Consider the following 13115-nt stretch of genomic DNA (forward strand, 5'->3'; position numbering starts at 1 on the left):
CCAAGGTGGTCAATCAATTTAGTAGTTTTCTTATGTTGTCAATTTTTTCATGATAAAGAGGTACAAGTACGTGGAAGTTGAGTGCAAAGCTATAATCAAAAGTTTAATTAGTTTCTTTTCCAACTAAATTATTAGTGGAGAGTGCAAGAGCTAATGAGCGTTATGCAGAACTTAGCACTACCTCACAGTTCACACATACAAGGCTTAAGGATTTCAGGTTAGAATTCTATCTGAAATTACAAATTTTAAAATCCAATTTCAAAGCCGCAGCGAGATGACCCAAAATAAAATAGCCACCATATGCACAAAAAATTGACCGTTCAAGAAAGATATGATGTATGTAATTCTTAATAGCTAAATTAACAAAGTTTAGATTTATTCCATATATGTGCCATCACACCTTCAGCCAATTAAATCAACAAGCGATAAGAATATATTAAATATCATTGGGTGGTAGTCTGATATTAAATCATTGTGCATAAGTATGGCTTGTGCAGAAATTCATTGTGCGGAAGCTTCTGCACAATTGATACTTCCACACAATGATTTAACATAAGTTCAAATAACCTAGAAAATTGAATGAACGAGACACATTTCGAGTGCATTTCTTTATCTCTAAGATGAAATAAAATTGATATATACTCCTTGCAGTGTGTTTCCTTTATCGACTACGCATAGGTGGATTCTAAAAGTAATTGCCATTTATTTTATTCATCTAGATAACTTGTCATATGTTACCAATCTTGAATACAATTTGGACAATGAGCAATTACATACCAGGTATTCGTTTACCAATCATCAAATATAATCTGGACAACACGAAGTATCATCCAAGTTTTTTTATTTTTTATTTTATAAATATTAGAAAAAATTTATAGTTACATTATTACCCTTTATGTTGTAACAAATATATGTGGTAAAGAAACATCATGTATGTATTTTTTTTAGTAACAATCTACAAATCTTATTTCTACAACTTTGGGTGACTATGGATGTGTTGGGGATAAAAGCCCAAGTTTTGGGTTGAATTTTGTAATAAACTTGTAAAGTCTCCGCATTTTGTGGTCGTGGAGTGCGAAGGTGTCATGAGTCATAAAGGGTTGTCTGCCCTTAGTTTTGTAAAGTAAAGTCAACTATCGGATTGTATAAAAAGAGCTAAGTAAGTAAGCTCTAGGTAGTTCAGATAAGTCTTAGAGAGTGATAACTCTGAAGTAAGAAGCCTAAGTTTCAGGTCATAGCGTAGGTAGAGGCTCTGCAGCTGAGTGCACGGACCCCTGCAGCTATGTGTGCAGGGTGGATAGAGTCTGTAATCACTTGAAAGATATCAATAAAGAGAAGTATTCTCAGATTTTGTGTCTTTGTTCCTATTAATGCATCCTGACATGGTATGTATGAGTTTCATTTATAATTCTTATATGATGTGTGAATGTATGTACTTACATTGGTTAAGTGAACGCAAGTAAGAACATCTCATTAAGTGATGCTAACTATGATTGTCTAATAAAATAAGATACTTAAGCTAGTTTGAGAATCTGCATGATACGTTGCCATAGTAGCACGAAAGTAGCTCAGCCGCAAGTTAGGGCTGCATGAAGGTCAATCATACCCTTTCTCGGAGGTATTGAAGGGCGAAATAAGGGGCTAGTATAGCAAGCCCTAGAGTGAAGTGATATGCACGAAGGAAGGAATAGAAGGAGTAAACTGACATCTCAACCATCTCAGGGAGCAGAAACTTGGTTGGAGCATCCCCCCATACTACTTCAAGTGAGACTTCATCCTGCGCTCCACGGGCTGATGCTGAAAGAGCCAGTAGTGTAGGGATTTGTTTGGCTAAATAACATTGAACTTGGGTCAGGCCCCCACAAGCCAACAAATGGTTCCGCTGCTGGGACTGAAATCTGCATAAGAGATGTGTGATGTCATATCACTAAAATCCAACTAAGAAATATATTGATAATGGTTGTATAGGAAGATCCACGAATTTGCGGCGCAGGAGAACGAAAACTCGTGACTGAGAAAGGAACAGTGGTTAAACATATACCTATATATAGAGATCCACGAAATCTTTTTCTACTCCTTTCTAGTTTAGCTATACGAGTGGATCGCGAAGCTAGTAGATAGCCAAGGAAGGTGGAAAGTTGACGGTCCTATTGTTTGGACCTCGGAGCTAGTACAGATATTGGAAGCATCTGAGGAGAAGATCACCTGTGTTGTCAATCAATGGCTTGACCGAGCCATAGGAGGATTTGTGACTGAATTCATGCTTGATACCTCAGTCAGCTACAGTGAGATGAATCGGTGCTTTTTCAAAGGACCGTAAGGTAAGTACTTGAAATCTTTAAATACCTGGATTAAAATGTTATTGTGCGAAAAGCAGGTATGGAACTACCTTTATTTTCGGAGCTACGCAAAGCGGAAAAACTTATAGGAATGAAGGAAAAAAGGGTCTCAAATATAGTCCATTGATTTCACCTCCACGAGGTAATGAAGATGGAGTAGCATAGGCTTCTCCGTGAAGTTCTATTCAGTTTATAAGACAAGGATTCCTTTGAATACCACCTCCACCCACACCACCTCCAACTTCACCACCATCACCTGCGATTTCACCCGTACCACCTTCACCTCCACCGCAGGTCAATATGGAAAACTCAGTGAAGCTTCCTTTGTTCAGAGGCTTGGGACATGAGGACCCAAACCAATTTTGTTTCATTGTGAAAGCCATATGGGAAGATTAGGGCATTACAGATGATCACATGAAGAAGGAAACATCAGTTAGTGCTCTGCAGGATCACACTCTAACCTAGTACATCAAGTACTCGAATGATAACCCGAATACTAGAGTGGCAAACATCCAGGTAGCACTGAATAGAAAGTTCAGTGGGCCTAAATCTGAGGCACAATTGATTGTGGGGTTCAAGGAGATCATGATGCACCCACGCGAGACACCCTGGCAACTAGATCATAGGTTGAAGTGTAAAATCCATGAAGCTAATATGAAGTTAACAGATGGACAACATCACGAATGGTTTGTGGCTTCACTCCTGCCACACTTAAGGGTTGCGTTGTCACAACAGAAGATAATGACTCAGGCAAAGTCCTTCGAGATTACAATGAGATTGCATGAAACACCGATGCAAGATCCAAATTTGGGGGTTCAACAAATCCATATGCAATTGAAAATTCTTTGCCTTGAGATGAAAAGTTAGAAGCGGGACAAAATAGTTCAACTAGAGGTGCGCGAAGAGGTATGGTGCCTGAAATGCAAGAGTCAGGGGCATGACAAAAGCCATTGCTCGGTCTTTGTGAACTACATTGTAGGAGGGGGACTGATGCCTTTAAGGTCAGAAGCTCAAGCAGGACCAAGTGCAGGGCGTGCATTGTGGTGCACTATATGTCAGGCAGTAGGAAAACATGCCACATATAACTGTGATTTGCTGTAGAAGTTTGTACAGATACCGCAACAACTATTCTACAACTTTTGTAGGCCAGTAAGACATGATGAGCATAATTGCAGGAGTTATGAATTGATGATGGATAGAACTCCCATCTATAGGGTCCAGGCAGAAACGTGGCCCCCTAACTAGAGTGCAGGAATGGCACGGACAAGGACGAGGCAGAGGAGGACCTAACAGAGGTCGGTGACAGTTGGTCTGCTACAATTTCAAAGGACCAGGACATTATGCCCACGATTTCACTAACCCAACACGTCCGTTGTGTAAGTATTGCACTCTATTTGATCATGAAATGGAAGAATATCCTATGCTAATAGCAAGGATACGTGACAAAGGGGCGCTACCGCCTCAACTGATTCAAAACCTGCACATGATGAGATTTGAGCCACGCGAAGAGGATTTGAATGTGAATATAGTGCTCCGAAGTGGAATCACAATTGGAGATGACAAGGGGAAACAACTCAAAGACAATAAATGGGTTCACAAATCTCCAGTGAAGGAAGCTAAGTTTGATTTGGAGTGCACACATGAAACCTTCATGGAAGTGAAGAGGAGATTCGCTGAGGCCTCCACCTTAGGAAGCAAGGATAAGCCCGATCAGGAGATGGACCCTTCTATGCTTACAACCTTCCTGGAGACCTGCATGAAGTTGCTATGTGATAGCAAGGTTGTGAAGGGGTTACAAGATCTCATAAATAGATGCGTCAGAACCGCTCTAGGCGAGCCACGCGTAGTATGAAATATTTGTAAGTATAAGACAAGGACGGGACAGGAAATGAGACTGACCGCGTAGATAGGAGAGTATGAAAGAGATCATGTTATTTTGGACCATGGGTCATATGCGAATGTCCTGTTGAAGTAGACTTGGAAACAAATGGGGTGACCCACCCTGAAATGGGCTTTGATTCAAATAAGGATGGCGAACCAGCAGAAAATCATCCCCATGGGGTGGCTGTAGGGGGTGACTGTAGATATTTAAGGTGCGAGCATGTTGGCTAACTTTAAAGTAACAGAAATTGTGGATGATAGCAACCCCTATCTTGCACTCTTGGGAATTGATTGGGCTAGTCATGTGAACAGGGTAATTAACCTAAAGAAGCAAAAAATGATATTTGAGAAGAAATCACTCCACATAATAGTACCCCTAGATCCTGCTGAAGGATCACGCTATACGGAACCAATATGCGATTATGAGAGAGATGACGTTCTGGACTGTATCTATAAGATAACAACGACAGACCAAGATTGGGTGAATCCAACAGCAAATGGATGAATTAGATGGGATCATGAGACTTCCTGCACCTCTGACTCTGATGAAGAATTAGAGAGCTGGCAAAATCGGTTACATGAAGTAACTACATTGAGCTGTAACATGATGACCCGATAGTTGCGATGTGTGTCATCAGAGGTGACAAATCTACCACTTATGATGGCCTAAATGATGTAGATATATTTTTGGATGCATTTAAGTGGGAGGTACCAGAAAAGCACTGCTTTTAGGAATTGGACTAGGCAATGCACGCTACACACGTATAATGGTGGGGTACACACAAGGGAAGCTTTGATGATTGATGCGAATGTAGGAGGATGATGAGAACACACTTTGGGAAGCCAAAGGTGCAAATGACAGACAAGTATGATGGGTGGGATGATCCGCACATGCACTTGGCCAAATGGACTCAGGGTTATGGAGAGAACCCCAACCTGAATGGGTGCACTTATTTTGTCATACCATGGATGTCATCCTGATGAACTGGTACGTAGAAATAGAGCTCCGCCATGGTATAGGTGAATGGGATATTTGTCACAATGGATTGATAATGAAATTCAGTTTTAAAGATGGGTTTGAATGTATTGATAAGGCACTACAAGAGGTGAAAGCAACAATCCTTAGGATGCCGTAGGATCCTTTGGACCTGGCTTAGCCTGAGTGGGCTACTCAGCTGAGTCACCACTGAATGCTATAATGTAGCCACTGAAGAAGCGGATGAGGATCCATGAAAGATTAACATCCTTGAAACAGAAGGTCACCACGAGGTTGAAGGACTACAGATTGAGAATCATGATATAACCGCACAGTTGAAAACAAAACAGGTAACACATTGGTACGGAGGCAGAACCCAACTTCGCGAAGATTGGAGACTACTGGGGCAATGTCTTTATTTATAGTGCTGTAAAGAGGTTATTCAGGTCCACCATCAATGGGATAATCCCCCTCTTTGGGTGGGATAGCTCCCTTATTGATGGGATAAGTTCCCCCTTAATAGAGATACATGAACCAACTGGAGGCGCATCCAATTCATCAAACCGACCTCTAGAAAGTTCTAGAAGTAACCACAAGTAACTTTTTTAAGATGAAACTCGCGCATTTTGCCTTTTACAGAAGGACGCACCTGTCCCTTAACATACAGAGCGTCCAAGGACGCACCTTTTGTGAACATTGTGAGCGTCCCCGCAGGTAAGGCTAGAGAGAACCTGCGACCCCAGAGATAAACATAGTTTTTACAAGACTTTCTCTCTTCTTTGAGTTTGAGATGGATAACAGAGGCATGAGACTTGCCTAAGAGGGTAGCATGACTGTTGATTTGAGCCATACTAACTGTAAGTAGTCAAGGTGACATTTTTTAGTGTAACACTTAGGATGCCGTAGGATCCTTTGGACCTGGCTTAGCCTGAGTGGGCTACTCAGCTGAGTCACCACTGAATGCTATAATGTAGCCACTGAAGAAGCGGATGAGGATCCATGAAAGATTAACATCCTTGAAACAGAAGGTCACCACGAGGTTGAAGGACTACAGATTGAGAATCATGATATAACCGCACAGTTGAAAACAAAACAGGTAACACATTGGTACGGAGGCAGAACCCAACTTCGCGAAGATTGGAGACTACTGGGGCAACACAATGGTGGATAAGGTTATTGAATTGCTCTGTGAATACCAGGATTTATTCCCTACCAAGTTTACGAATCTGAAGGGGATAATCAGTGACTTAGGTGTTATGAAGATCACATTGAAGTCCGACGTGAAGCCGGTTAAGCAAAGACCTTACTGTCACAATCCGAAGTATAAGGAGAAAGTCTTCTTAGAGCTAGACAAGATGCTCACGGTATGCATCATTGAGCCTATGGAATAGTCTGACTAGGTAAGCCCAATGGTGGTACAGGAAAAGAAGAAGAGGGAAAAAATAAGCATATGCTTGGATCTCATAAAACTGAATGATGTTTGTGTACATGATCCTTTCCTGACTCCATTTATTGATGAAGTTTTGGACAATGTATGTGGCTAGGAAGCATATTTCTTCACTGATGGGTTCTCTGGGTACCACTAGATCAAAATTGTGCCAGAGGATAGGAGCAAGACAACCTTCGCAACTGAGTGGGTTTGTTTTTAGTACATTGTAATGTCATTTGGTTTGAAGAATGTGCTTGTGATCTTCTCGTGTGTATTCATTGTGGCATTCAAGGAATTTATTCATAAGTTCCTCGAGGTATACTTTGATGACTGGACTGTGTTTGGATTGGTGAAACACCATGTCACCAGTTTATGCCTGATGCTAGATACTTGTCAAAGATACCAGATCGCGCTCAATATGAAGAAGTCTCTGTTTTTGTTTCTTTTGGGACCCTACTTAGTCATGTGGCTTGCAGACAGTGATTGATGGTAGATCCCATGAAGAAAATAGTGATATTGAACATGGAAGTGTTGAGGAGTGTGAAACAGCTGCACGCTACCTTAGGACATACAGGATATTACAGGAAGTTTATCAAAGGCTATGCCCGAAGTTTATCAAAGGCTATGCCCAGATCACCGCACCTATGGAACTAGGAACCGCGCCATTTCTAGTCTTCCTGGATTGTTGGAAGGAGTTTCATGTACATGTGAATGCGTCATGTATAGCACTAGGAGCAATACTGACATAGTCTAGCAGAGGAGACTTAGACCATCCTATCCTTTTTCCAATAAGAAGGTTATCCAAGGAAAATAATAACTATTCCACCACTGAACGCGAAGGGTTACCTATGATATACGATCTCTAGAAGTTTAGACACTACTTGCTGGGAAGCCATTTTAAGATGTATATAGATCACTCAATGGTGAAATACCTCGTCAATAAGCCTGTGTTGGGGGGGAGAATATTCAGGTGGCTGTTATTGTTTGTGGAATATGATTTTGAAGTTATTGTGAAGCCTAGACAACTAAATGTTAGACCAGACCATTTGTCACTCATCGAAATAGGGGAAGAGCCCACTAATTTTGGGGAGGGATTACCTGACACGCAACTATTCATTGTGCATGTTGCAGATGGTCATTTTGAGGATATAACACACTTCCTAATCACAAGAACTGCCCCAGAAAGATGCATCATCTAGCAGAAGAAGGAATTAGTGGTGCATGGGGCAGATTTTTCCGGCATTGCTGGGCATCTGTATAAAATGTGGTTTGATGAGATATTGTGATGATATGTACCCAAGTTTGAAATAAGTAGCATCCATTGCAGGAGGACATTATGTAGGGACAGTGACTGCACAAAATATTCTATGTACAGCGTTGTGGTGGCCAACCCTCCGTCGGGTCTCAAATGCGTATTTCAAGGCATGTGATTTATGTCAAAGGACTGGCAGGCCATTGTGGAGGGATGAGATGCCTCTGAATCCACAGATGACATTACAACCCTTTGAGAAATGGGTGATAGATTTTGTGGGACCCATTCAACCCCAAGGAAAAATGGGAGCGAGGTACATTATCACCGCGACGGAGTATTTGACTCGTTGGGTGGAGGCACAGCCTATGAAGGATTGCACAGGCGCAACTGCTGCAAAGTTCCTCTTTGAGTATGTACTGACGTGATTTGGTTGTCCAAATATCTTGATGAGTGATCACAGCACGCACTTTTTGAATGAGATGATCAACATGTTGATAGAGGAATTTCAGATATATCACCAGAAGAGCATGCCTTATAACCCGCAGGCTAACGGGACAATGGAAGCATTCAATAAAGTGCTGCAGGAAACGTTGACCAAGGTTTGTAATGCTCAACGAAGTGATTGGGACCTACGCATACCTGCAGTACTATGGGCTTATCAGATGACATGCAAGAAGTTGACCAAACAAATGCCCTTTATGCTTGTCTATGGTGTTGAAGCGGTAATGCCTATGGAATATATTGTGCCTAGTTTGCGCATCGCAGTGCTCATGGGCATGACGGATCATGAAGCCCCAGAGGAAAGGCTTGCACAGCTAGATGAGCTTGAGGAAGAGAGATTTCTAGGTGGATTTCACCAACAGGTCCAAAAGAAGTGCGAAAATCATGGCATGGTCGACACATTAAGCTGCGCACCTTTAAGGTAAATGACCTAGTTTTGTTATATGACAGCAAGTTTGATAAATTTCTAGGGAAGCTCAAAGTGCATTGGTTAGGGACCTATGTCATTAGGGAAATTACCAACGGGGGAGTGGTACAGCTGGTTATATTGAATGGAAAACCCTTCCTACAAAAGGTGAATGGAATTCATTTGAAGCCATACACCGGTGGTCCAGCCATGTGGCTAAATGAAGGTAGCACAGTCTTAGCACTCCAAGAAGCTGAAAGGAGGCACGGTACTATAAACTACACTACCCAGGTTAGGGAGCTGTGCGATTTGAGGACTACGCAAACCAAGGATGTTTCACAAGGTTCGTGACAGTGAGAAGGGAGATCTGCTACACAGGGAGAAATCGTGTCAGTCAGCTGAAAAGTGACCATTAAACTCATTGTTCATGATTTGACGATAGAATAGTAACCAAATGGAGCGGGCAGCCAGCATTTAAGATGAAATTTATGGCACAGATCCTTGAAAATATGCCACCAATCCAGCATTAATGAACCAAATTTGAGGGAACGGTTGGATTTGAATTCAAAATGCCCTATAAATTACAAGTGGTTGTCCATCGAAAAACACTTAGTATTTTTATAATCGAGTTGTCAAGCTCTCAGGCACACACGAATCGTGAGCACTACGAGCTTCTAATAGCCAGTAAAGTATGTGAGACATCGCCAAAGGAGACATAGGAGTTCTTACAAAAAATCATGTCGGCGCCAACAAAAGCTATAGATACTAAAGTAGAGGAGTCAATGTCGGAAGTTGAGATGGAGGCAAAAGTATCTACTCTAGAGGTTGTCGAAGTGCTAGCTAAAGTCCCCAAAGCACTGAGGACACCGAGACCAAAGCTGATCCCAAGCAAGGAGACTATCAAGGATAAAAAGGGAAAGCATCCTGCCATACCGACACATGCATCGCCAAGGAAAAATCCCCCAAAACCCACTGCATAGGAGAAAGGCAAGGCCATAAATTTGGAACCAAAGGAGGAATACATTGAAGGCATCCCAATGGATGATGAGGATGTGGGAGTCGAAGGGGATGAGGTTGAAGCCTAGGGTGTGGACCCTATTACTCGGATGCCTGAGTATATCCCTCTGCGCAAGCCCAAGACCAAGGTGCCAAAGGACATCGATGAGAGTAAGACCCCCTTACAAAGCGCTCTGCTTCCAGATGATATCATTATCAAAGGACCGTGCTTGGCACGGGTGCTGATACTGAAATAAGAAGACTAGGACTTTTCCAACCATGAGAAGTTCCCGCACCTCGTGACTAAGCAGCTGATGCGCCACATCATTGATACAAATACTAGGATGATTGCATTGGACCCACGGAGGTGGCTCAGAGGAGTAGACAAGGTAGGGTTGCCTACCCTGAATTGGGTGCCGCACTACAACCGCACCCTCATGACAGTCTTGGTCATCAAGCAGTTGTTGTTCTTGCTACATGATGGGTGTCTATGGTTGGAGGATCTAATACCCATCTCGGATAGATTGATTCACTCGATAACGTGATTGTCGTATACAGAAGAGAATCTGGCCATGATATTTGGCAGAAAAGGTGGTGAGTAGGCCCTCGCAGAGTCTATTAAGGAAAATTTTAAACTAGTGAAGAAGTCGCACAGATATGCTATATCCAACATCTGCAACCCTTTTGTGAAGGTAGCCATATAGATCTTAGTAGGGAAGGTAACGAGGAAGTGTCCCGCCAATGAGGTGTCGATGCTTGTCATTGCACTAGCAGCTGAGTGCGCCGAAGGAATCCAGTTAAACTAGTCAGACTACCTTCGTGGAGAGTTCCTGGTGGACTGTCGCGAAGCACAAGAACTCAGCGAGATGTTCCACTATGTGTGGCTCTTTCTATCAATTGTGTTGATAGCATGGGAGCTACCAGAGGACAGCCAGTTACCTTCTGTCACACAAGACCTCCCAGAAGTGGTGAAGTATGCTTCGCTGTGGGTGACCAAGGATGCACAACGAGTCAGGGACAACAAGATCTTTTGGATCTCGATGGAGATGAACATCTGCATGGCCATCAATCGCAAACTGTGATTGTCTCCTATGATGTACGCCAACCTACAGGGCTACAAAAAACTTAAAGCGGACTTCCATCATGTATCCATTAGGGCAGGAAGGACCTATGTAGAAATGGTACAACTTGACTTAATTAACAATAGATGACACCATTGATGTGGTATTTGAACAATGGCCAAGAGTGTGGCATGCTATGACAGACTTGGTAATGGGAGGGAGTAAGTCTGCCGCAGAGAGAAAGAAGGACGAGGCCAAGCTTAAGATAGCATAGTTGGCTGAAAAGAGGAAAAAGAAGGCCGCTGATAAGTCCCAGGCAAAGCGTGAAGCCACGCAGTAGACAACAAAGCAGACAGAGAGGTGCTCTGACAAAGGAGCGAGGTCGCCCTAACCTGAGATAAAGGAGGAGACATATAAGCAACACGGAATGGACCCTTAGGAGACCTCTGCCTGCATCAAGCGCCCAAGGGAGCAGGAGAAAGGAGGGTCTAGGAAGAAATCAAATGCTACCAAGACATCCTTGGACCCTATTACACTAACAGAAGGTGACTTGCATGATATTGGTGACACAGTGAGGGATGTCACTGCAGAGGCCTTGCAACAGTTTGAGCAGTAGCAGCAAATAGTCTTAAGGGTTATCCATACAAGTTTGTAAGAGTTGCAAACCCGTGCATCTGAAGCTGGCATGGTGTCTACCAACCTCGCTATCAACACTTCAAAAGCTGTGGAGATGCCGCGCGAAGGCCACCAATGCGATAGTGTTGCCTGATGGAGTACTCATCACAAAGAATGAGGCTAATAGGCCCACTCTCAGTGCCCTAAAGGGAGTAGTGTTGAACCTGGTAGCGCTCTTGCATGAAGCACTCCACCTCTTGCAGGATGGAGTGGTCGCAGAGCTGAGGGCTTGTGAGCAGCGCATCCTCTAGATGATCAGTGAACCATGGATCAACAACGAGTAGATGGCACTACAACGAGATTCTGCCATTGCCACTAAGACCGAGGTGACCAATCAGAGTAAGCGCACTATGCAAGTCATTGAGGAGGGATGCTGAATGGTCCCAGAGTTTCCCATTCTGAAGGAGGAGCTAGTCGAGGTATGCATCCACAAGCTATCCACAGGGGTGCACGACACTCGTACTGAGATGGCGAGGGTGGATTTGGAGTTGAGCCTGCAAATCACGAAGTCACAGTTGAAGTCCCAACCTTCAACTCCACTAGAAGTGAAGGAGAAGCGGGCGACCACTATCACAGAAGCAGTAGAAGCGATGGACAGTGCAGTAGTAGACTACACGCAACTGTTTGAGTAGTCATTTGAGGTCCCGACAAGCTTGTAGGAGGACCCAAATGTACAACTACTAGAGATGGAAATGCACGAGTTACAACAATGCTATGATGAGGTTAAGGGCACAACGCAAACCGTCACGCTGACACAAAGACTAGAAAAGCTGCAGGAGGTCAAGCAGCTGAAGGAATAGGTGGATGCAGTGCTGCACAAGAAAGAATTGTTGAAGGAAAGACTAAAGCCCTATATGGATGAGGCTTACATAGTGACAAGATCTATTGAAGGCAAGCTTACGACTTTGCAAGTGATGTAGAAAAAGATTCAGGCCAATAGTTTAGGTGCAGTGACCGAGAATATGGTCGAAGACACGAAGCAGGCATCTGCACAGTGCATAGCTAAGGTTGCAGTAATATGAGTCATTTTCCCATGGTAGAGCCCATCTAGTCCAAGTGTTGAACCTCAATGCTCTTATACCACCTTGTAAACACCCCCCACCTTAATCCAAAGGTGGGAGTGTTCATTTTCGAATCCAATCTCCCTTGTACACTTGGAGAGATGGGACAATAAAAAAAAATATTCAACTTTCAATTTGAACATTGTCATTCATCAGGGTCATTTCATTGAAACAATTCCATGATATAAAATTCCAACCTAATCCTTGTTAGAATTGTGTGGTCAATGATGGTAAGGATGGAAAAGGTGTTAATGTTGATGACAAAAGTTACCAAGATATAGGCATAAGTAGAATGCATATTAGTAATGGTGAAATGGTGTAGAGACTTTAGAGTTAATTCTTGGATAGAAAATCACCTCAAGTGTAGATGGAATCTACCTAGATGAAATAGTTGTAAAAGAGCTTTCCAATGATATGTGGAGGTCACAAAATGGTTGCCTAGATTAGAATGGCTGATGAGTCAGATCCAGGGACCCCAAAAAGTCAAAATGGAAAGCTAAACATGGTGCAGGTGCTTTGGATCTAGTCTAGTTTGACA

This window comes from Pinus tabuliformis, chromosome 6, assembly GCF_031772625.1.
Source record: "Pinus tabuliformis cultivar Carrire ecotype Pingquan chromosome 6, CPIR1, whole genome shotgun sequence".
Lineage (NCBI taxonomy): Eukaryota > Viridiplantae > Streptophyta > Pinopsida > Pinales > Pinaceae > Pinus > Pinus tabuliformis.